Genomic DNA, 26,813 nt, shown 5'->3' with positions numbered 1-26,813 from the left:
ACCTAGGCAGTGAGACTCTGGGAACTTTATGTTAACCACAAAGCTATTCTGTCCTTTGCCTGAGTTAATACTCTACAAATGGGCCTACTTCAAAGCAATCATTATAAAACATCCCTTTCCTCCCCACTTCTCGAAGAGAGGAAAACATTCCAAAATATAAGTTTTTCCAAATTTCCTAAAAAGGTCTCAGAGAACCACACAGCTTATGTAACATTCCATATATACACAAGACTACAATCTGGCAACTCCAAATGACCAAGGTTGAAGGGAGAGGCGGGGAACCCCGCAGGAGTGGTGTGAATGATGAAGGCGGTAAAAACCGGGATAAAGTATCCAACTGTCTGATACCCAGCCGTTGGGAATGCAGACGGCTGTGACCCACAGGTTAGCATGCAGGAGCACATGTCACAGGATCAAATCCTCCTTCTTGCTTTTGCACTGCTCTACACTCGCTCTCACCAACTGCTGAAACAGAACGTGTTTTGACATGTAGAATATCAGCAGCAAAAAAGTTGCTTCTCTAATGTCTGTTTTAAAAACTGCACAGGCCACCTCTTGGAACAGTCGTGTTTTTCTCAGACTGTAAGTAAGTGGCTCTGACACTTTGGTGATACCATATTCCAGTAAAAAGCAATTCCAGATCTGTTTCTCTCTGTGTCATTTCTTCTCCCTTTTATCTTTTCTTTTCTCTCTCTCTCTCACTTTCTCTCTCTCTCTCTCTGTGTGTGTGTGTGTGTGTGTGTGAGAGAGAGAAAGAGAGAGAGAGAGAAAATATTTAAGTTCTATTCCCTTCAGATGTATTTTTTTTCCTTTTATTTAAATTCTAGTTAGTTAACATATAGTGTAATATTGTTTTCAGGAGAATTTAGTAATCCATCACTTACATACAACACCCAGTGCTCAGCACAACAACTGCCCTTCTTAATGCCCATCACCCATGTAGCCCATCCATCACCGACCCACCTGACTCCACGCACCATCAGTTTGTTCTCTATCATTAAGAGTCTCTTATGGTTTGTTTCCCTCTCTTTTCATCCCCCCTTCCCATATGTTCACCTGTTGTGTTTCTTAAATTCCACATATGAGTAAAATCACATGGTATTCATCTTTCTCTGCCTGGCTTATTTCGCTTAGCATAATACTCTCTAGTTCCATCCACCTCATGGAAAATGGCAAGATTTCTTTCCTTCTGATGGCTGAAGAGTATTCCATTGTACATATACACCGTATCTTCTTTATCCATTCACCAGTCAATGGTCTTCAGATGCATTTATATCAAAGCAAAGGACTCCTAACATTACCCAATATTTGTAAAGGGAATTTTAATCTAATTGCTCAAATATACTGTTTCACACATCAACAATGTAAGCATATGAACAAAAGTCCATCCTTGAATGGAAAACAGAAGTTGAGGTAAATTTAATTTTCCAAGGTCACAGAGCCTCTAAACACACGAATTGGATGACGATTCTCATCTGTATGCCAAGGCATTTTCCAATTAAGCATTTTTATTCTATGAACTAAAAGAGCATCTTATTCTCCTTGTGTCCCAATGACACAGCTTTACTTCTACTGAAAAAAAAAAAAAAAAAAAAAAAAAAAAAAAAAACTGAACAGCTCCAAGAATTACTAGACTTTGATCTTCAGCCACCACCTATACATAGTATATCCTAGGCATCCGTAAACAAACAGAATTGCTTTTCACTCTTGGGTCCTTCAGTGTGGGATCCCAAACTTTTTCTGCATTTTAAGTTGGGAAAATCATATCCACCCCTGCTCTATATCCTCCCTCTATCTGTACACCCTTTCCACTGCCATCAATCCTTCATCCATTATCTTTTGGGTATTCATGCTTCCTGCTTAAAGAGTTTGGGACTCCAACAGCACTCATCATCAGGGAAATATAAATCAAAACTACAATGAGATATCACCTCACACCTACCAGAATGACTTAATTTTTTTTAACTTTTTAAAAAATGTTTATTTATTTTTGAAAGAGAGAGATACAGCATGAATGGGGAAGCAGCAAAGACAGAGGGAGACACAGAATCTGAAGCAGGCCGCAGGCTTGGAGCTGTTAGCACAGAGTCCAACGTGGGGCTCAAACTCACAGACTACGAGATCATGACCTGAACCAAAGTCAAACGCCTAACCGACTAAGCCACCCGGGTGTACCCAGAATGGCTAAAATTAACAACACAGGAAACAACGGGTGTTGGTGAGGATGCAGAGAAAGGAGAACCCTCTTACACTGCTGGTAGGAATGCAAACTGGTGAAGCCACTGTAGAAAACAGTATGGAGGTCCTCAAAAAGTTTAAAAGAGAACTATCCTACGATTCAGCAATTACACTACTGGGTATTTACCCAGAGAATACAAAAATACTGATTTGAAGGGATACATGCACCCTAATGTTTATAGCAGCATTATCAACATAGCCAAATTATGGAAAGAGCCCAAATGTCTATCGACTGATGAATGGATAAAAAAGATGTGGTACAGAGAGACAGAACATGTATAGATATATACATATGTATACACACACACATACACATATAGATAGAACATGTATGTATATATATGTATATACACACATACATACATATGCATATGCATATGCATATACATATACATACATAGAATGAAATCTTGCCATTTGCAACGACATGGATGGAGCTAGAGAGTATTATGCTAAGCAAAATAAGTCAGGCAGAGAAAGACAAGCGTCATATGATTTCACTCATATATGGAATTTAAGAAATACAAGAGATGAAATAAGGGGCGGAAAGAGAGAGAGGCAAACCAGAAAACAGACTTAACTACAGAGAACAAACTGAGGGATGCTGGAGAGGATGTGGGCAGGGGAAGGGGGGAAGGGTGACTGAGGTATTGAGGGCACTGGGGAAGGGCACTGGGTGTTGTATGTAAGTGATGAATCACTAAATCCTACACCTGAAACTAATATTATACTGCATGTTAACTAACTGGAATTTTAATAAAAACCTGAGAAAAGGAGGAAAAAAAAGAGTTTAGGGCTCACCATTTCCCAAAAGGTCCCAACTCCTTTCAAAAACTCACCCCATTAGATGTCAACCCATTAGATATCAAGCATTCTTCCCAAACAGTCTTCACACCTCCTAGTCCTGTCTGTCATGTTTCACCAAGCACCTGTGCTCCAACAGCCACACTGAACTTACTCAAGGACGTCCAAACACAAAACCCATCTTTAAATCTTTCCAACTGCATTCAACCTCTTTTGTCAGCCTACAATGTCCTTCTCCTTGTCTTGACCACCAAAGAAAACTGTATCACTCTGGATTCAGTTTTGGAAGGACTATCCCCAGCTTATTTCTCAAAGCTCACAGCATTCTGTGCTCAGGCTTTTATAACTATTATAATTATATAGTGTATTATGAAATACAGGACAGCAACAGAGTCCTCCATTCCCCTTCTCATTCCCAGCTCTTATAACCGTGAGAAGCACAGAGACTTCCTAAAAATTGCTTTCACAAATGGTTGTGGAATCAGGTGCTAGGAATACAGTGCTGAGAAACAAAGTGGGCCTCAACTCTCATGGAACTTACTTCCGATGGACAGAGAAGGGAAACACATTTAACAAGCACATGCTTGAGGGGGAAATGACTGCAATGAAGAAAAATAACACAGAGTAAGGGAAGAGAAAGCGCTGGCTTTAGATAATCAGGAAAGGTCTCCCTGATAAAGGTGCTTCTAGTAGAAACTCCAAGTGAGGGAGGGAGGGAGCCCTGAGGTTAAGAGCATTCCAGGAAGGTGCAAAGTAATGGTGACAGCCACAGGGAGAGCGCGTGGTGGCTGGAGGCTAAACCTCACAGGGCTTACAGGACATGCAGCCCACTACTCGCACCTCAACTAACAAAAACTGACCCTGGCATTCTGCATCCCCTCTGGTGACGTTCCTTGCCACCGACCAGCATGACAACTGGGTGCTCTCGTGCTGAGAGCACTGTCTGGTCTCTTCTTGCTGCTGCTGCTGTCCGTGCAAGTATCCCCCGAGGTTCTCGGTCTTCCACAGCTCGCTCAGGGTGAACTCCATTTCACCTTCTTTGGTTTTCCTCTGAATCAAGCCTAGTAAATGCTGTGGTCCTATTTCCCCCTTCTTCAAAACATTTCATAGCCATTTCTGCTGCAGTTCCCAAAAGATCCTAATAAATCTCCCTGCAATCTGCCAGGCAGCGTTCTCCTCCTGTAATAGCCGCAGAAGCTATCTGACTTCTTAAGCAGAATTTTCCTCCCTAAAAAGCAATATACTGACTGCTTACAAAATTATGCCCATTTTTTTCCTGTTATTCTAAAGCTTCACTGCTATGTGTCCCTGTAATTATTTCATTTCAAAGAAAAATACCTTTGTTTAAGCAAACCTAATATATGGACTTATGAATTTACTCAAGAGATAAACTGGGCATGACTTTGGTTATAAAAAGGATTTTTCACTTTAGAAAATGATTCATAATAGCATTACTATAAATGGCAAGCTCTCTTATTTCAGCCTAAATTTAGGAGTCAATTCTCACGCAATCTCTGAGGACACAGCATGAGGTCAGGTGATGTCTATCTGTACCATGAGATCTTCTTTCCAAGAGCCAGGCTTGGGTTCCCATCATTTATTCTTGGGAATATTATATTTAACCACCACCAATTTGGAAACCTATAACCTTCAAGGGTTGATGTGTAATCACTCTATTGTGAAAGGCTGTAATTCCTAAAATGTATGCCTCAACTCCAAACAAAATGTCTAAAAGTTTAGTAACTATAAACCCACCAAACCAACCAATCTCCTCCTCCCTCCTGGCTGAGATTCCAGACTTATAATTGCTCAGGTAGCCAACCCATATGTTTCCATTTTTCTTATGCATATTACCGTGCCAAATCACTTACACTGTTCGCTGCCACTTCTTACAGAACTCTTCTTGGACTTTTTCTATGCTCATACTGTCTGATCATCAATTTGCATGTCAGTTCCTTTTAATTGGATTCTATCCAACCAGAATTACAGCTGCCTCTATCTATGAAAGAATAAAGTGATTTTTTCCTTCAACAATGCCAGGGTTCCTACCAGGGAATCAAACTGTCACTCCACTTGCTATTAATTATCCTGAGCTACGCCACTGTTTCCCTTCCTTCATAAAGCCCTGAACCATATTCCTTCCCCCTGTGATTAACAGCAGTCATGATGATGATGCCTTACATCCAATGAACCAACACAGGAGGGAAATCCGGGCACCAGGCATAGATGACAAGCAATGACAAGAATACTTTAAACAGAACATTTAACTAAAAGCAAAATCTCTTCTACAAAATAAATGAATTCTGAGGTTAAAGGCTTGCCTTATACATTTCTAGGGCAAAAGATCCCTCAACTTCCCATGGCAGTCCTCTGCACTATCTCAATCCATGAGGTTAAGACAGGTTTCCTGACACCTAAATCTCTTTAGCCACAATATAAGCCTGTGATCTCTTGTTTCCGTGGTGATGGCAAAGATCTTACCAGCCTCCTCTGTATGACAATTCCCCAGGCATTTAAAGGCTCCTATTAAATCATCCTTCAGTCAGTCCCCACTGCCTCGTGCTATATCATACTCCGGAGAGTGACCAGGATGGAAAAAAGTCTCAAAACAGTTTCAAGTGAGACCCAGTTGAAGATAGTGAGAATTTTTAGTCTCAATACTTGGGGGATACGATAGCAGTCTTTAAAAACAAATCTCAAGGGCTTCAAGTATGAAAGAGGAAATTAGATTTATTTAATATGACCCCCAGAGAGTAAAACAAGAAAGAACCAATAGGTTCTATTGCAAAAAGACAGACTTCCCCTCAATATAAAGCAGGAACTTCCTACCAGGAAAATGGAGCTGTTCACAGACAACATCATCTGCCAAACCAGGCCATCCCATGTCGGCAAAGGTGGGACACTCATGTAGAAGAGACACAACAGGGCATCCTCAAGCCAGGCCAACTAAGCGGCTTCTTTCCAACACTGAGATTCTACAAAACTAATTGATCATTACATGTTTAGGTGGTTGGGGTTTTATCCCAATGAAGAGGTGTGAGGCTTTAAGGCAATGAATGTTTCGCCTCCCGCCACTACATACACAGGACACATTCACATGTTACAATCCATTATGCAAAGGACTGTAAGGGTCATTATACAATTTCACTTGACTAGAGGAATCAGCAAAATTGGAAAAACTCGGCACTACTGTGGAAAGTAGAATAAAGGCTCCCCAGAGATGTCAAATTTCCTTACTTCCTGTAATCTATGAATGTATCATGTTACAGGACAAAGGGGGATTAAGGTTGTAGATGGAATTAAGGATGCTGGTCAGCAAATCTTAAAATAAGGGGATTATCCTGGGGGCATGTGGGTGGCTCAGTCAGTTAAGCATTTCAGCTAAGGTCATGATCTCAAAGCTCATGAGATGGAGCCCCGCATCGGGCTCAATGCTAGGCATGAAGCCTGCTTAAGATTTTCTCTCTCCCTCCCTCTGCCTCTCTCTTTCTCTCAAAAAAAAAAAAAAAAAAAAAAAAAAAAAAAAAAAGTTTTTTAATAATAATAAAATGAAATAAGGGGATGATCCTGGATTGTCCAAGTGGGCCTAATATAATCTCAAAGGTTCTTAAATAGAAGAGGAGGATAAGACTATGAAGTCGGAAAAAGAGAGATGGCATCATGAGAAGGACTCAATCTGCTATTGCTGGCTCTGAAGATGAAGGAAGGGACCGCACACCACGGAATGCAAAAGCCTCTAGAAGCTGAAAAACACAGGTAACAGAACCTGCCCTCCAACCTCCAGAAGAAGCCTCCAGCCCTACTAGCACCTTGATTTTAGCCTAGGGAGACTCATGTTGGACTTCTAACCTACGGAACTGCAAGATAATAAATCTGTGTTGTTTTAAGCCACTAAATTTATAGTCATTTGTTACAACAGGACACAGGAAACAAATATACCCACTAAAGATCCCAATATGCCCCCACATTCTAAGAATGGTAACATGTGCTGAATAGTTTTAAAGGATAATCTTTAATATAAATTTCAATGATAATCTTTGTCTTATATGACAAATACAGATTAATGGAAGTATATCCAGACCAACATAAACCGTTTCAACAGTTAGCCTTTAGATGCCATATCCCATGTCCGTGTGATGTACCTGGCACATAATAGGCTCCCAATAAATTGTTAGGAATTTAAATTGAAGAGTCAAAAGTTCAAATGCCACCTTTCGCCTCCCTTGTTAGCAGGGACAAAAAGACTCTCCTCCTACCCAGTATGTCTCTCTTATTTACTCACACCCAAAGATTAAAACAGTGGATGAGGTCTATCCAACTGCCCTGTAATTAGCAAAACAAGATATGTACGTATGTATGAGACAGCCTCTCAATCATCTTCATTTCCTCCTTCAAGAAAGAATCACTCCAGATTACACTCAAAAAGACCTACTTCCTTCCCTAAGCACAAATTCTACACACTGCTGGAGGTACATGGTTTCCCTGATGCTGGAAAACCTGAAGCAAAGTGCATCTAAACTCACTGCTTTTCCCTTTTATTCTGCTCCCTTCCATCCCTTCCTTGTGGTCTCCATCCTCCACACAGTCCAGAACATTGTCCACTTCTCTGTCCCATTTCCTCTAAGAGTTAGGGCCAAGCATGGCTCTATGCCCACCCAAGAGAGAGCAGTTAAAACACTATAAAGTTTCCATAATGTGCCACAAACACGGAGCTCATCAGGCCAACTCCTCCCCTACACTCTCTGGTGCCCACACCCAGGGAACTGGTGGCAAATGCCACCCAGGAATGTTTTGCCAGCCAGAGCCAGGCAGCCACCCATAGCCTCTGCCCACCAACACCTGTTTATTTTAGTGGCTAGGATTCTCTAAAACTGCTTATACCTGGCCCCGTAGAGGTATGCATAGCCAAACAGTCTCCTGCTGCCACATTAATAAATCAAAGAAAGGCCCATTCAATTCCATTTAGATATAAGCCTGAGTATGTCCTTCCTTGGGAAAAGACTTGGGAAACAAACATTTAAACCAGAGACTATGTAGTTGTGGGAGAGGAAGACTTTTAAAGCAGTGAAACTTTTACACACACACATTTTCTATTTGAAAACCTGTATGTTCCAAAGAGCTTTAAATTAGAACTTCAGAAATGAAGTGTCCATCTTATCACTGACAGAAGTCTCTGTTATTTTAAAACTCAAGAAAACTGAACCCCACGGTCCCCAAGACTAGCAGAGAGGTTTTTAGGGATCATTCACCTACAGGATCTCCTAACAGACATGCTCTCTGACCATCTGACAAACAAGTGTAGTGGCTACAAATGTGTACTCTAGGGCCAGACTGCCTAGATTCCTCTCCCGCCTCCATCACCTACTGGAAAAATTCCTGATTTTGCTCTGTGCTTCATTTTGCTCACTCACAAAATGGAATGATCACAGTATGTATACCTCACAAGGTTGTTAAGATCAGACCAGTTCATATACATCAATCATTTAGAATAGTGTTTGGCAGAAGGCAACTCCACTAGTGTATGTGAGCAATCACCACCCGCATCTGTCCCGCACAGGAAGTTCTCCTAACAATCTCACTGGGCACAGCATCATCTCTGGTCAACAGCCACCTCAGTTCTAACACCTACCCTTCACCTCTCCATTCTGACTGCCTACGCTCAACGGACATAATCGGCTCAGTGGGAAGGGCTAGGAATCTGGATTCCGATGGAAACAGAATGCATTTCAGGAAGAGCTCACTGAGAAGATGTTTCTCCAAGGAAACCAAGTAACCGAGTGTTTCTTTCCCTTTCTGTGAACTGATGATCCCTGAGGAATCCTTCCGCTACAGCACTCCACCAGCCTGTGAATTCTCTGTTCCCAACCTAAAATATGTCCTCAACTGCTTTCTGGGTAAGAAACACTGACAGTGTTTCACAAACTACCAGTGGCCTCTCAATATAAGCAGCATAAAAAATGGTCAGCTCTTCAGCCATTTAAAATCCTTCTTTTAACCACAGTTGGAATTATATGGTATCACTGTTTTTGGCTTATGCCTCAAGAGAAATTATATAAGCCAAAGAGTTAAATCCAAGCAGGGTAACCTAGGTAGTCAATAATCTCCTATGGCAGATTTGACTCCAAATTTCATTTGGCTTCCTCTTTGGAAAACTTTAGAAAGTTTGCCTTTGGAAAACTTAAGCAATACTGAAGGCTAACACCAGAGAAGTTATTAATAGAAGGATGTAATATAAACATGAAAAGCACCAAAGAGAAGTCTCTGAATCTTATGAATGAAAGCTATGTAAAAAGAATAATTATAAAATATATATGTGACAAGTATGCTGAACACTACAAGATGTTGATGAAAAGAAATCAAAAAAGATCAATATAAGTAGAGGGACATAACTATGATCATAAATTTGAAGACCCAATATGGTAAACAATGCTCCCAAAACTCATCTACAGCTTTAATACAATTTCAATCAAAATCCCAGGAGGATATTCAGATAATAAGCAAGATGATTCTAAAATCTACATGCTGGGGTACTGGGGATGGGGTCGGGGGTCAGTCGGTTAAGTGTTTGACTCTTGATTTTGGCTCAGGTCATGATCTCAAGGTTCATGGGCTCAAGCCCCACATGACAGCACAGAGCCTGCTTGTGATTCTCTCTCTCCCTCTGCCCCTCTCCCCAGCTGGTTCTCTCTGTCTCTCAAAATAAACAAATAAACGTTTTAAAAAAAAAAAAAAATGAAATTTACATGGGAAGGCAAAGGCGCTAAGTAGTACAAACAATGTAGACAAATGGTGAAGTTGGAAGACTTCGATTTTAAGACAATATAAACCTACAATAAGCAAGACAGTATGAGTACTGAAGAAGGGATAAGCATAAAACTATTGGAATAGAATAGGGAATCTTAAATAGATCCACACATACAGAAACATCAAATTTTGACAAAAGTACAAAGGCAATTCAATGGAGAAAAGATAGTCTTTAAACAAATGATGTGGAAACAACTGAATATCCATATAAAAAAAATCAATTTCACCCATACCTCATATCATACTAAAATTAACTCAAAATTAATCACAGACCTAAATGTAAAATCTAACACCACAAAACTTCTGGAAAAAAATCTTTGTGACTTTGGTTAGGCAAAGATTTCTTAACTAAGACACCAGAAATATAATCCATAAAATAACAAACTGGTATTTATACTTCACCAAAATTAAAACTTCTGCCCTTCAAAAGACATTCTTAATGGGAAAGGAAAGACAAACCTGTAAGATGGTAAAATATGTTTGCAAATCATACGTTTGATAAAAGAATTCAGAATACACAAAGAATTCTTGAAATTCAGTAAGAAAACAACCTTTCAAAAAAAAAGGACAAAAAATTTAAGCATAGCCTTCTCAAAGGAAGCTATATGGACAAAAGTACATGAAGAGACAGTTAACATCACTAGCCGTTAGGGAAATACAAACTTAAACCACAGTGAGGTTCTATTACATGCCTATGAGAATGGCTAAATTTTTTAAAATATTTATCATACCAACTGTTAGCAAGAATATGAAGGAACTAGAACTCTCATTCACTGTTAGCAGGAATGTAAAATGATACAAAGACTTTATAAAACTGTTTGGCAGTTTCTTATAAATTTAAACATATTCCTGTCATATGACACAGACATTCCATTCCCAGGGATTTACCTAGGAGAAATGAAAGTAGAGGTCCATACAAAGGCTTGTATGCCAATATCATGGCATATTCACATGCCAGTATTCATAGTTTTATTTATAATGGCAGAAAATGGAAATGCCCGAAAAGAGATGAGTGGATAAACAAACTTTAATATATCCACCCAACAGAAGAATATTAAGCAATAAAGAGGAAACTATCAATACATGCTATTACCTGGATGAATCTCAAAATAATTATGCTGAGTGAAAGAAGCCAGACAAAAGAAAAGAGTACAAACTGTAGGAGATGCCATTTATATAAAATTATTGGATATGCCAAGTAATCTACAGTGATAAAAAAAAAAAAAAACAGATCAGGACAAAGAGCAGAAAGAGGGAGGAGGGAAGTATTACAAAAAGGCAAGAGGAAACTTTTGAGGGTGCTGAATATGTTCATTACCCTAACTGTGGGATGCTTTCATGAGTATATACTAGGTCAAAACTTAACACGTCACGCACTTTATTTGAAGTTTATTGTGTGTCAATGACATTTTAATTTTTTTAAAAAGGAATTCAGAGGGGAAAAGTAAAATAAAAGGCAAAATAAAAAGCATAATTATCTGCTCATGCCCTAACACTTTATACTCAAATGGAGGAATACACACTATAGATCAGGAAGTGCCACAATGAGGGAAGCCTGGGGCGCTATGGGGCACAAAGGAGGGTAAGAATTACTCTGAGTTGGGAGGCTGAATACGATTTTATGCAGTAAAGCATACCAAAGCGGACATCTGAGCTATGAGTAAGACTAATTAGACTCATTAGACCTACAAGTAAAACTGCTTAGAAATCCCATGTTTATTCTTTGTTTCTTTTTAAGCCAAGCTCATCTTATTGTAACATCTCATTTCATGTGCATTATTTCATGATGATTATGTTGTATTTTAACTATAAAACACCACACATAATGCATACAACATATTACATACAGATGTACACTTTGGAGATAGTCATTTCCTCAGAACCAGTAATCTTATCTCATAGGACCTCACCAAAGACTGGTTTTATTTTGTTCTGTACATGGGAAAATTGTAAAACTCAAAGGAACCAAGCTAATAATCTGGTTGGTTTTTTTCTCCTGTATTTCTACAAGACTAGAAATAAATTATGGAAAACTTGCTACAAAGGAAGCACACAAAGTACCTGTATAAATGAATTTAAAGCAAGTGTCCTCAGACTCACGAGCCTTTAAATTTATTTCATACTAATATATTATAGGTTTAACACAGATATATCTAGAGAGCCATAAATAAATAGTGTATCTCTAATAATTCTAATTTTTTGTACGATAAAAATAATTTTATCATTAATCACAACCTTAAAATAACTCTGGTAAGAAGTACATTTATAAGACTCAATCCTTTCACTATTCCTCAAAACCAAGTAATAATCACAAAACACTTGCCCTTTTCTCTTTTTCTCTGATTTTAACATGCTATGAAGCCTTCCTCCCGCCCAGCTCTAAATGCTAAGCTCATTTTTAACCATCATTTTCATGTTAATTGCATGGGGGGGGGGGCCCGGGGGAGGGCACTAACAGGCAAGGCAAAGGGATGGAATCACAAAACTAAATGGTCCATTTTCCTTTGAGTGCTGAATGTATTTCAAAATAAAATACACGAGAAAAGCCCAACTTCACTTTAAGTACTGATTTTCACCTGTCCAATAAATGACTCATTTGTCCCATGGTCTCAGTCACCATGCCATTTTGGTGATAAGGAACAAAGAAACGGTCCAAAATGGTCAACAGGAGAAAGGAAAGAATAGAAGTCATGCAGCATGCAAAGGAAACTGTGAAGAACTGTATCTGCCATCAAGACCAGCCCTGACCATCACAGCTTCTCCCATGGGCCAGACCAAATCTCACTGTGCCATGGTGGGCGTGCAGTTTAACAACTTCTACACGCTGTACGCAGTTCAGAAACAGACATTAAACCACATCTTGTACCTGGCGGCATTTCTCCCAAACTTCCCTTTCAACAACCAGATAAAAAAATTTGATCACAGCAATGGAGATGTTAGCTTAACAGATTAAATGTTCACTGTCAGAGTCAAGCAACCTTCTTAAAAGATAAGGCAAAGCTTTATAAAAAGGACTTTCAGCTAAAGACTGTAATTTGGACGTTTGGATTTTTGTCTCCTGTATATACAGTAGTATATAATCAGGAATTCACACTCCCGAACTTTAGCACTTGCCTAAAAATCTGTTACCATGATGAGCACCGAGTCATGTATAGAACTGTTGAATCATTACATTGTACACCTGAAACTAATATAACACTATGTTAATTATACTTCAATTAAAAAACAAAAACAAACCTATAGTTGCTTTTACTTATGGAGTAACAATAAATACTCAAAGGTCTAAGACATGACCTACGATGTATGTCCCGTACACACCACTTGACTCTCCTTACAGAGTATTAAGGTGGCAGTCAGTCTACTACATCCCAAAGAGCCCAGCCAAAAGCCTCACTCTCAGTTTCTTTAATTGTCAAATACATTCTATAACTAGAACATACAACCAGTAACACGCTTAATTACAACAGTGGGCATTTTAATTGCTCTTGGAAAACTAGCCAACAACCTGTTGTATACAACTTCAAAAGGATGCACTCTCATGAGCTAATTAAGATCTAAACCCTAACAAACTGTAGCTCTCACAGTGATACTCACTTGCAAGCTGCATTACAAGTAAGGTATATAAAAGGATAATTTAGAAATTACTTATGGGAATTAGGGGACTTATTTAACTCAATTTTGCTTTGGATCTTCCCATAATTTAGAGGGCTGGCCTTCAAGAAGACAAAGTCCCCCAGCTGGGAAAGTCAGAATCATTTGCTTTGTCTAAGTCATTTCAGATCATTCCATATTTGGGTTTATTTAGCTGGCTTGGAAAAGTTTTGGCATTTTTTTTTAAAAAATTTTATTTTTTTTACGTTGATTTGTTTTTGAGAAACAGAGAAAAAGTGCATGCGTGAGTGGGGGAGGAGCAGAGAGAGAGAATCTCAAACAGGCTCCACAGTGTCAGCACAGAGCCCCAAATGGGGCTTGAACTCACAAACTGTGAGATCATGACCTGAGCCAAAATCAAGAGTCAGACACTTAACCAACTGAGCCACCCAGGTTCCCCTAAGAAAAGTTTAAAGAGAGCCAACTAGAAAAAGGAGTAAGACATTTTGTGTGATGTTTCTGAAACAATGAGCCAATGGACACAGCTCAAAAGGTACCAGTAAAGTTTTCTAAGAAACAGGACAGCATTTTGCATCATTTCTCCTTTGCCCCAGACCTCTCATTTAATAAAGTTTAGAGCTCTGGCTTATTTTATTAAAAGGACAAAACCCTCATCATGAAAAGATTCAACAGAAAGAAAAATGTCTGGTTTTGCCCTTTCCTCTCTGAGTCAGCACATGCTTGCAGCAAACTCAGAGAACAAAAGTACCTCCTTACCTGCAATGATGAGATGATTCTGATTCACCATCTTTAAGAAGACCACTCTCATGGGCGAAAACTTTTCCAAACCATCAGAATGGCCATGTGGGCCTGATTCAACACCAAGAATGAGAAGTTACAGTAAAAACATTATGGAGTGAAAATTTCTGGTTGTACTGAAGAACACCTTAATAACCCACTGTTACCCTCCATTAGGCTAACTCATTCTTCTGATATCAAATTTAACTCCACCTGGGGCACTTGGGTAACTCAGTGAGTTAAGCGTCCGACTCTTGATTTCAGCTCAGATCATGACCTCACAGTTGTGAGATGGAGCCTCATGTCAGGCTCTGCACTGGGTGTGGAGCCTGCTTAAGATTCTCTCTCTCCCTCTGCCCCTCCCTTGCTTGTGCTCAAGCTCTCACACTCTCTCAAAAAAAAAAAAAAAAAAATTAACTCCACCTGGACAGCACAATGATTTACACATGGCACCTACATAAAGCCCCTGCCTGTAATTCACACCAACTAATTTAAGTCCAATGAGCTATATGACCCTATTCCTGAAAAAAGGCACAAGAACTTCAGTCTGGTTTCATTGGCATCAGCACCACCAAAGAGGAAGAAAGGTTTCTAAACTTTTCCTCTCTGCCCTTAAGCCAATTCTTCCAAGGTAGTCGAAACCCAGCCACTGGCTAGCCTTGTGCAATCCTGCTAAGTCTGCTCCTTTGCAATAATCTCCATAGCAATGGGCTCTGTGACCTAACCCACAGCCAAGGAAGCAAGAAATTCAGACACAAACACCCAACCAGGGAGCAAGGACATCAGCTGAGGCATCAGGGATGTCTGAGCTACTTTTGGAGGCTCTGATAAACAAGCAGGTAACACCCCTCCCTCAGCTTCAACAAAAATGTGTATTTCTTTGTAGCAATAAGTGGAAGGAATTCAATGTGGGACTGGTTGTAGGTCAGAGATCCAATTTTCTCAAAGCATTCTCAATAAGCAACCAAATTCCACAACCTTCAAAAACACCCACAACATAAAGGGTCCTAAATCAAAATTCAATTAAAAAAAGCCACAAAAACATGTTTTTCATTATCATATATTATTTATTCCCTAAGAGAAAACACAGGAAGGATGCAAACTGCAACCATATGATGGGTTCACAGCTCTCAACCTGATAGATCTCTCATAACAACACAGATACATTATGGGCTAGCCCTGGTTCAAATACTCCAAATACTATAGACCCAGCATTCAGCACAGTGCATGACAGGTGTCGGACATCTCTGTGTCCCTACAGAAGCCACTGCCCATTCCTCTCAAGATACAGTTCTAGATTCACTGACAACCACCACCCCTGTCCCCAAGGAACTGACATCTGGTCACTAACACCCTCCCACGTCTGAACTCCAGAAGCCCACAATCAGAATACGTTTACAATGCTTCTGAAAGATGGCCAGTGTCTTTTTGTTTCTATTAGTCATAGGTAAAAAGAGAAAAATCTCAAAAATATTTTTTCTTTCAGTCACCCATTAAGAATAAGAGTTTAAGAGAGCTAATCAGTCTGAAACCCTGGGATATTTCTCTGCTTGTGTTTCTGTAGACACTAGCAAAGAGTGTATCAGACAGGGTTAGGTAAGCTAAACATCACAGTGTAGTCTCTGAGCCATCCAGACTTTACTTGAACAAACTGCACTTCCATGAAAAGATTCAAAGGATCACACATGTCACTCAGAACTCATTCTTGGAGTCCCCTTCTGGAACCTGAGAGACAGCCTAAAAGCAAACTCCCAGAGAAGTCAGCATCCATGACCAACAATCCCTAGCCTAGATAGAGACTCTAACCAATTTTTTTTATAGACAAACCCATAAATACAGACAGCTGTAGATGATATGAAAAAGTATGGGAAGGGCTTTAAGGCTCCCTCTATATGCCAGACGTGTACTAGATTGAAACAGTGTTTAAATGTACCAAATAAAGAAACCATTATTAGCTACATATTTCAGTTAAAAAATTTTTTTCACAAATGGTAGCTATCATGTTCTCCCACCAAGTGGATTCTCCCTGGTAGACAGTCTAAAGTATATGGGGCACTTGGATGGCTCAGTCAGTTGAACGTTGGACTCTTTTGATTTCAGCTCAGGTCATGACTCCAGGGTCATGGAATTGAGCCCCCACGTCGGGCTCCATATTGGCTGTGGAGCCTGCTTGGGATTCATAGTCTCTCCCTCTCTCTCTCCCTCCCCCCCCACCCCTCTCCTCCACTCACGCACTCTCTCTCCCTCCTTCTCTAAGATAAAAATAAATTAAATTAAAAAAACTAGATCTAGAATTTAATCCCACCAGGGCAGGAACTTGGTCTGCTTTGTTCACAAATGTAGCCAGTATCCAGAATAGTGCCAGGCACATTGCATGCATGCAAATGCTGTGTGCATGCACATATCTAATGCAAATATCTTTAATCCTCACAACCACCTAGATGAAGAAACCAAAGATTAAGACATTTAAGTAGGATGCCCAAGGTCACAAAGCAGTCAAGTGGCAACATGACATTTCTTATACCTGTATGTCCTGAGAGTAGATCCATGTATATTGGTTATTAAAACCATTAGGCTTACTGCCTAGTTTACTCAAGCAATCCTTTATTAATAGCTTACTCTAAATTCTGTGTTGAGCTAGATACTGTGAAAGTAGTGTCTACTTCTAGCAACTATTATAAATTATGAAACCAGACAAAGAAAGTAAATTGGTGGCACTACAACCTAACCCATGACTAAATCTTACATTTGTAAAAGTTACACTTTTTACTGATGAGGCAAATTTGTATAAAAGAAGCATGCAGATGAGGTCTAATAAAAGCACAGAAGGAACTAATCTGTCCAACATACTGCTGATCTCTCTCTTCCTTTGAAGGAAACCGAAAAGCCCTGCTTTAACAATATAAAAAACAGTTTTTTGTTTGTTTTTTTAAAACAGTTTTAAGATGTGATAACTGATCATATTTGACAGTCAAGGAGCAAATCAGGTGCTCCCTATCAAGAAAAAGGCAAAGGAAATGAAAAAAATTCCAGGAAAAAAATATCGCAAAGACTCCAGACCTGACCTCCCAGTACCTTTTATGTTGGTTTCCTGAGAACATACCAGCCTTTGTGTACTGCTTAAAGCAGAAGCTTCAACATTCTTGCACCTCACAATATGCAAGAGATCATGTAACCAAATGAGGTAAAGTGTAATCTCATCACACAATACAACACAAACAGCTGTGAGTTCCTAGTTAAAGGACAGCAGCTCAATTCAGCTGCACACCTGCAATTATTTAATGTCTAGTTAAGCTTGTCTCCATTTAATAAATTACTTGATAATCACAAAGAGAAAGGGAAGAAAAGACATAAGCCACAACTGAGAACTGGAGACAAGGGTAGGAATTAACAAACAAGGATAAAGAAAAACCCCTCACAAAAGGTCTGGGGAACAACAACGTAGCTGGGACGCACAAATTCAGTAATTCAGGGTGACACATGTTTTCTCAGCTTCTGCTTCTGTGCCACACAGGCTGTCAGCCACGGGAGAGGGCTGCCCCCTACCCTCAGTGTGCTCACCAAGTCCCTGAGCTACTTCTAGGAAGAAGGGCTGAAATTCAGGTAAGGATAGAGTTCTCACTTTTCCAGGCAACTGAAAAAGCTGGATTATCAATTTCCCTTTCCACTTAATATAAGAATAGACACTTCCCCAGCCTTCCAACACACAGCCAGCTTTCATCTGCCCAGGAAACCAGAACAGAATGTGCCAGGACAATACACATCTAGAGGCAATATCAAAATCTCATTTTCACCAATGGATTCAGCCATTCCCCCCACCAGCTATTTCCCGAAATTCACCCAAAATAAATGTATTTTTCTTCTATCTTTGCTTCTCCTCCCAACAGCCCTCTGGTAAAACAAAATTGCCAGAAGGAAGAAAACAAAAGGAAAAGGCAGAAAGGGGAGGGGTTAAGTAGAGGAACTTCCATAATACACTGCCAGGGACTAAAATATGTTCCCCCAAAATTTCTATGTTGGAGTCCTAACACTTAGTACTTCCAAACATGACCATATTTGGAGATATGGTCTTTTAAAAAGGTAATTAAAATGAGTTCTTTAGATTGGGCCTTAATACTACAGGTGACCCTTAAACAACACAGGTTTGAACTGTGAAGGTCCACTTAAATATAGTACCAAAAATGTGTTTTCCTTATGACTTTCTTAATAACTATTTGCTCTAGCTTACTTTATTGTAATAATACAGTATATAATACATATAACATACAAAATACGTGTCAATTGGTTGTTGTTATCAGTAAGGCTTCCAGTGAACAGTATGCTATGAGTAGTTAAGTTTTGGAGGGAGTCAAACTTATACATGCAATTTCCAAAGGTCATCTGTAACTAGTGTCCTTTTAAGAAGAGGACACTTGGACACAACGTGCACTGCACACACAGTAAAAGACCAAGCGAGGACACAGCAAGCAAGAAGGCAGCCATCTGCAAGCCAAGGAGATCGGCCTCCGGAGAAAACAACCCCACCAATATCTTGGTCTGGGACTTCTAGCCTCCAGAATGTAAGATAATAGATTTATTATGTTTAAGCCACCCAGTCTCTGGTACTTTGTTATGGCAGCACTAGCAAACTAATACAGCCACAAATCAGACAATCAACTCTGAAGAAATAAGTAACTTGCCATAAGTAGGCCCATTCCAAATTCTTCTGATATTCCACTTGGACCCAAATAAAAACACCAACAACTTTGTTGGCGTTTGATCCTTGCTTGTTGGACTATCCCTGGCTACAATCTGATATGGCTAAAATAACATGCATTCTTTCCACACAGCAATTTCTGAAGCCTTAAACTTGGCCAAGGACACTCTACTCAAATCACAAAAGGAGTCAGACACTGATGATGACCATCCATCCATGCATTCATTCTATTAGGCACCTACTATTTGCAGGGGAAATGGGAAAAAAAAAAAATTAAGATTTGGGACCAGCTCCTCCTAGTAGTACTAGATGATACTACTGCTAAGGATGTTATCAGGCTCAACTGAGACAGACACCAAGATCTGTGGAAGCACCTTGTTAGGAATGCCTAACACCTAAGTTTCCAAGTCTAAGAAGACAGAAGAGGAAGACATTTTAGGCATAGAAAACATATAAGCAAAAGGCACAGAAACATAAAAGCGGGGAACAGAAGCGAGACCATCAAAATAGTCAAGCTCTAACACAAGGTGCATGACCTTGAACAAATGACAAAAGTCTCTGGTGTTGAATATAATAATGGCATCAGACAATGCTCGCCAAACACTTAGAATGGCGCCTACCAATGTAAGGCTACTATTGGTGATATTTTGTTTGTACTGGAAATAGCAGATAGGTCTGTGGGCTGGATGGACCCAGGGATGAGTAAGCCTAAAGATGAGGCTGAAACAGTATTTTGGAGGCAGACTATAAAGAGTCTTATATGGCACACCACGGAGTTGGGAAAAACAGTACGTCCTACAGACAACAGGAAGCCTCTGGGGGTTTCCTTAGACTTTAGCTGGAACATACAGAGTTTGGGATTTCTGATAGAAGTCTCTAGTGGTCGTGGCACAGTGGACAGCTGGGGGAGAGAGAATGAAGTCAGCTGACAAGTCAGTGCAAGTTGCCGAACAGGAGAAAAAGGAGACAAAGGAGAGGATAGAGTCAAAAGGTACATTTCAGAAGTACAACAGCCAGGACATAGTGACCTCCCAAGATGAAACTTGTTTCAAAAGGAAAATGACAAAGGATTTAATTAAGTTGGCTAGCCAGGTTACTATTTCACACTCTAGAAACACTGTCCTACTTAATTAACTAATTTATATTCTGATGCACTTACACACATGCATACCAAGAAAAAAAAGAAAAGAAAAAAAGCTAGCAAAACATGACCAAACACACCAGCCCTCCTGACCAATAAACACTCTCTTTAAAGAGCCAAACAACTGCAAAGAGCCTTTATTTTTAGCATTTAACATCTCTGATATTTACTAAAGTTTATAGTTCCTCTTCCTTGGGAGTTATTTTATTGTTTAAGCGGACTGTATTAATATTCGTACTTCCACCCTGACCAAACCAGCAGATGAGAGCAAACAGTTTCCTCTGACTCTTCAACCTGCTGCTATTTTCATACCTAACCTACTCTAAAAGTATAATGATCAGCTCTAAATCTAGGCTTGAAGGCAGAGTACTAAAGGCCAGTACAACATTTACATTTCTCCCAGGCTGAGGCATGGAAATTCAGTGACAAATCAATTTTTTTTCTTTTACAGAGTGTGGGCATGCAGGTTTTTGAGAAGAGGCAACACAGGTGAGAGAAGACCCAGAAGCAGATGGTGGGGATGTCCTTCCAGGAGTCATCTTCATTACCCTGGCAATCTTTAAAGTATTTATCGAGTCAATAAAGCAGACAGTCAAGTGATGGCGGCATGCTGAACAGGTTTCAGACAGGCTACAGGCAATAATACACTGCTATGGCCATTCGCTGGCCCAAGTCAGGCCACCAGTCAGGCTTACAAAGAAGCGACAGACCACATATTAGAATTACACAGAAGTTGTACGCTGATGTAATGCACACCTCTTGCCCCTGCACACCCCCACAGAAACACATTTATCCTCCACACGGTCCCAGGCCTTCTGGGTGCCTCTGCTCCTGGCCTTTCACACTATCTTTACACTAATTATTTGTAGACAATCCTGTCTCTTCATCTAGACTGTCTGCTCCCGGAGAGGTATGATCCACACTAGAGTCCACCTTTGTATTGTGCCTACAAAACAAGAATTCAGTACCTATTTCGTGAACAGCAGGTTAATCCCGCAGCATAGAACCCTAAGGAGGAGATGGAAAGCCTCTAGACTAGAGCAATGCTTCCATAAATTAACATGCAGACAAATGACCTAAGGATCTCGCTAAAATACACATTCTTGAATACCACCCCCTGGAGATTACAACTCAGCAGTTCTGGGGTAGGGTTCCCAAATCTTCATTTCTAACAAGACCTCAAGGAGACTGATGTTGCCGGTCCACTCCGGCTCTGCCTAGAATAACCTCCCACCTGAAGCAGAAGTCACCCCAAGTGCAATTCTGAGAGGAATACCATGGGGTAGCTTCTGCACCCCTCCCTCCACTCCCAGGAGAAAAGGTGACACACCCCAAGGCCACCCAGTCTGCTTCAGGTCCTAGAACTGCTAAAGACGTTCTCCCTTATATACCAAGTTCCCCGGAGTTCAAACGCCTGCCCTGGAGACACTATCGATGTGCCCACAAAGGTCTCTCACTGACTTTTTTTCAAATCACTCACTCACTTTCCTTCCTTGTCTCCCTGCCTTTGCCTCTTTCTCTTTGCCCTTGCACAACTGGAACCACATCTGAATACTAAACTACAGCCCTTTTATTTGTGCTCTTAGGAAAATATCCCAGGAAAACCGCATGCTTCTCAAGTTACAGGTCCTCCCCTCTCTGAATTTATCTACTTTTCCCATAATAAACCCCCTCCATGCCAGCAATTAATCAGCCCCCAAAGACCACCCAGGAACAGCCAAGGAGAACCCTGCCCTCTCCATAAAGCTGCCTGCCAGCACCATGCGCGTCCCCGAGTCCCTTGCGAGCACAGCAGTGCCTTCATTAGTCACGCAAAGAGGTGGGCCAACCTCAGGCTTCCTTCTAGCTCTGCTGCCCTAGAAGAGTATGACCTAAACCCAGGGACACCTGGGAACCATTCCAGATTCTTCCTTTGTTGACACTCTCTTCTTAGAGAGCATCTGGAGAGTCAATGTCAGGAGGCCTGGAGTCAAATCCCAACTCCACCAGCAAGGAGGTCTGTGATGGTGAGCTCATCAGATAAGGCATTTGACCCTCCATTTCCTCAACTATAAACTGAGGATAATCATATCTCAGAGCTACTTTGTGAGACTGCATTGAGGTAAATGACATTTGTAAAATTCCTAAACTGCAAGACATGACAGAAATGTTAATTATCGTCTCGCACTGCCAGGTACTCAAATACTGGCTGCATGTATGACATCCCTGTCTGCAGGCTACATTCCTCACAAGGTAAACGAAGTCAAATTCCACACAACGATGGTCTCTGAAATCACTGCTCTCCACTACTGTTGAGCCACTATTTATTTATTGGCAACTCATCAGGCTCCAGGCCTGTGCTAAGCACTTCACACGTGTTATCACATCCCGTCCTCATTACCACCTCAATGAGGCAGGTGCTATCACGATCCCCATTTTACAAATGGGGAGAGTAAAGCACAAAACAGTTAGGTAATGTGTTCAAGGTGACACAGCTAGCAGTGGCAAAGAAGGAATCTGAAGCCAGGAGGTCTTATTCTAGAGCCAGTGCCCCTAACTTCCAGGGGAGGCCGACCCCTGCGGGACACAAAGATCCACGCGTGTCTCCACATGGGAACGGCACCGGCACCTCTGCCCCCACGTTTTAGCTCTGTACTCCGAGAACTCATTCACAGGACAAAATGACAGCATGATGCTCCAGAAAAATTACAGCTATTCATTCTCCCAATTAGCATGTGATGAAGAGAAGGGGGAAATCACCAACTATTTAATGTGCTTGAAACCTGGTCTATGAAAGATTCAGTCATTTGAAAACCACATTTATAACTGGAAGTAAATCTCAAGAAATATAAACTCGAGGCAAGGTTTTCACTTCAATAACCCTTGTAGTTAATAAGTTTCGCAAGTAAAAGAAGAATATCGGAGGACAGGCTCTACGTTGTATGCCCCAACAATGTAAGCTAGTCAGAGGCTCGGAGGAACCTCCCACATCTGTAACTAGAACATCCCCTGAGGCAGCTTAAGAGTCATAAATTGGATCTGCATCCTTCTTTGGGATGACATACCTGTGACAAGCCCAGAATTCCAGGAGACCTGGACCTCTTTACACCACCTAACATAATTAACAGAGCTAATGACAGCAAAATGGGTAAAAAGAAACAGTAAATCTTTGCAACTTTTCTGTAAGTCTAAAAATACCCCAAAATAGACCAGTTATTTTAAAACATACAAAAACTAACAAAAAGCCAACAGAAAAACAAGCAAAGAATATGACCAGACCGTTCACAAAGAGAAAATACGATCAGATCTAGGATATAGTAAGAGATGCTCAACATTATTAATAAGAAATGCAAACTGAAACCACTATGAGATACAATTTTTCTCTTATCAGATTGGCAAAAATTCAAAAGTTTAACCACAAAACTTGTTGCCAAGGCTTGGGGAAATCCCTACTCTTAAACAGGAATATAAATTGGTACAACCAATACAAATTCGTACAGAGGATTTGGGCAGTAACTATCAAAATGACAAATGCACATATACTTTGACTAACAATTTCACTCCTGGGAGTTTATCCTACAGATGTATACGTACACATGGATGAAACGCCATATAGTCAAAATTATTCAAAGCAGCATCACTTGTAAGAGTGAAGAACTAGACATAACCCAAGGTCGTTACATATGAACCGATTAAATATGTAAGAGTACAACCATATAATGGACTATTGGGCAGCTTTAAAGACAATTAATTAGGTAGCTCTCTCCATACTGAGATGGAATGATCTCCAAGATATACTGATAATCACAAAAAAGCAAGATGCGGAATGATGTTTATGGTATCGCTGTGTAATACACATTCAAGTGTATTTCTATTTGCTTTCAGAAATTATGGAGGATACATAAGAAACCAATAAAATAGTTATGGGAAGCTGAAGAATAGGGCATATGGGTCCAGGGATGGGAATGAGACATCTCTCTATAAAATTTTTATATGGTTTTGATCTTTGAATCATATGACTGTATTACCTACTCAAAAAATAAGCAAAAAAGAAAAATGGACAAAAACACCCATTAATCCCACAATTTATGGAGTCAATCTTTGCTTTTACCTCTACGTGGATTATATTATTCACGGATTATCAGGGACCATTCTCCAAGTTCTATTTCTATTGCTTCCAACATCATGCCTCACATTGCATATAATCTTAGGAGATGCACACAAATTTAATCTTAACCAACAAGAGTATAATCAAAAGCAGTAAAATGGGAACGTGAAAATGTAAACATAAAAAAACTAACATAGTCAAAGACACCTACAATGCTGGGAAAACCATTTTACCTCCTATGTTATCTGTGCCACTCTGCTTCCCTATGACACATATCTACCCCAAATCCAAACCCTCTCTCTCCCCAAGCACAGATAGGAGAGAATTAAGCATTTTTAGAGCAAGTAAGAACTCAAAACTTATTTGTAAGCAAATCTGAGCCCAAAATCATGAATTAAAATCTCAAAACAAAATTTATTAACAACAAAGTGGTTCTGGCTGTCTAGTTATTTGACATGTTGGCAGGTGCTGATCAGAACGGACTCAGCAACAGCATGCCTGGGTGACTCCATGGGTTAAGCGTCTGACTTCAGCTCAGGTCATGATCTCATGGTTCATTGAGTTTGAGCCCTGCATCAAGCTCTGTGCTGTCAGCTTCATATCCTCTGTCCCCATCCCTCTCTGCCCCTGCCTCACTTGCACTCTCTCTTTCTCTCAAAATAAATAAATAAACTTTAAAATAAATAGTTAAAAAAAAAAAACTGACTCAGCAATACGTCACCTCCCGTGGGATCTCACATATGCTCCTTGTGTCGACTCCAAAACTTTGTGTGCTACAAGGCCATTACAGCAGTCCACAGAGCACGTGTGGTGTCTTAACAGGAGTAGCCAAAATGAGGAGGCCAGCCTGTGACATCACTGATCCTCCCAAGAAAGGGTCCCCAAGCTCACAGATTATAACATTAGATAGTAGACAACTTCCACTTAGTAGGTAAATACTTTTTTAAAAACCCTTTGGGAGACAAGTCATTAAAGTCCAGTTCACCTAAGTGCTATCAAGGGAAAATTATTTGCTTTTCTAGTAGATCAATAAGTAGCTAATAAGGTCAGAGACGAGAAATGAACGATCAATAAAATGGGGAAGGCACTGTAACCGGTTACTGCTTTTAGCCATATCCTTTGTTCCTGTCTAGAGAAGGCTTTCACAGAAAGAAGGAACAACTAACTGTGTTGCTTGATTTTTTTTTTTAAGTTTATTTATTTATTTTGAGAGAGACAGCCAGAGTGGGGGAGGGGAAGAAAGGGAAGGAGACAGGGAGAATCCCAAGCAGACTCTGCACTGCCCGCACAGAGCCCCATGTGGGGCTCCCACAAGATCATGACCTGAGCTGAAACCCAGAGTCAGACGCTTAACCGACTGAGCCACCCAGGCGCCCCATGTGTTGCTTGATTTCTTTCTTTCACATACACACATACACTTGCACACATACTTCATTTCACTGCGCTTAAGATTGTGGGACTATTATTAATGGACCAAGATCTTCCTTCATAACACTAGAAGGACACAGCAGATCACCCATGGAGAAAACCCTGCTCTGGACAGTTCTATCCGCAACTGTAGTTACCAGGTTTTCACTGGTTTACCCAAAGTCAATGCCCAGAGTTAGGGAAACAAGGGCTTCAGCTCTCCCTCCCCTCACTCCTCAGGAGTGTCTTAGTGTCTTAATCAGCAGGGCCATGATCTAGAAGTCTCCGCTTCAAACTGCTGCACTATCACAAAATGTCTGATCTACGTGAAGAGGTGAAGGGAAATGCTGCATGCTGAGGGAGCTACAGAAAGTTCCCCTGGTGCCTCATGAATTTTTGAAGCTGTCTCATAAATCAGTTCAACCAAGATCACTTAACTTGGTCTTGTTACAAATCCTGCTGCCACAGTGGACAGTATCTGAAATTGTAATTTTAAAATGTAAAAGGAAAAGGGAGAGTAGGAGGGGCCTTCTACAAAAGCTGGGGGTGGAGAGCTGACAATGACAATGACAATGACAATCCTGGAGATCCTGAATATATAGTGTAGGACGCCCGCCCAGGGAGTCAAAGAAGACAGGGAGCTCATCTGAGAGTGAACAAAATGGTTTGCTGCAGAACATTCTTGTTTCTTTCACTCACACCCACAGGAATAAAACTGAGGTGCTCTAAGAACAGCTTAGACCACCCCTCCTGGCAAATCTAGAGAGCTGATCCACCCCCTGACATCTCCACCACAGCAAGTCTAGGGATCAGGACTGCAGACTTTCTTATGTTAATCCCCTCTCTAAACTGTGAGATTCCCAGGGACAGAGGCCATTTTATTTATGCCCTGTGCACCTAGCTCAGTGCATGACCACCACATGGATGCGGTATATAAATCTTCCTTTAATGTTTGCTTAGAAGAGGCAATGCTTCGGAGGAAAGAACAGGCCCCCTCTGCAATTCAGCTGTCTTTTCCTGTCAAAAAAGAGTGTGAGATCTACATCCTAAAGCAGTGATTCTCACAGTAGATTCCTCGATCACCAGGAGTGGCATTACCTGGCAACATGTAAAGCAAAATCTTGCTCCCCCAGCCACACCCCCACCCCCACTGAATCAGAAACCAGGGGTGAGGTCCAGCAATCTGCATTTCAACGAACTCTCCAGGTAATTCTGATGTTCAATGAAGTTTGAGAATCACTGTCAGT

At 40.6% G+C, this 26,813-nt stretch overlaps 1 protein-coding gene and 1 long non-coding RNA gene across 2 annotated transcripts in view; one reads left to right on the top strand and one right to left on the bottom strand.

The window, feature by feature from the left end:
* LOC121017828 (autism susceptibility gene 2 protein-like) overlaps window positions 1-26,813 on the bottom strand; it is a 796,117-nt gene that overhangs the window by 675,755 nt on the left and 93,549 nt on the right. The window lies entirely within an intron of this gene.
* Window positions 14,603-23,898, top strand: LOC121017830 (uncharacterized). The gene is made up of 3 exons (XR_005784906.1): window positions 14,603-15,074; window positions 18,611-18,794; window positions 20,524-23,898. It is a non-coding gene; the product is annotated as an uncharacterized LOC121017830 (long non-coding RNA).

Source organism: Herpailurus yagouaroundi, unplaced genomic scaffold, assembly GCF_014898765.1.
Source record: "Herpailurus yagouaroundi ecotype Mexico unplaced genomic scaffold, PumYag 216, whole genome shotgun sequence".
Taxonomy (NCBI): Eukaryota; Metazoa; Chordata; class Mammalia; order Carnivora; family Felidae; genus Herpailurus; species Herpailurus yagouaroundi.
The sequence above is the reverse complement of the archived record's forward strand: the minus strand, read 5'-3'. Positions and strand labels throughout refer to the sequence as shown.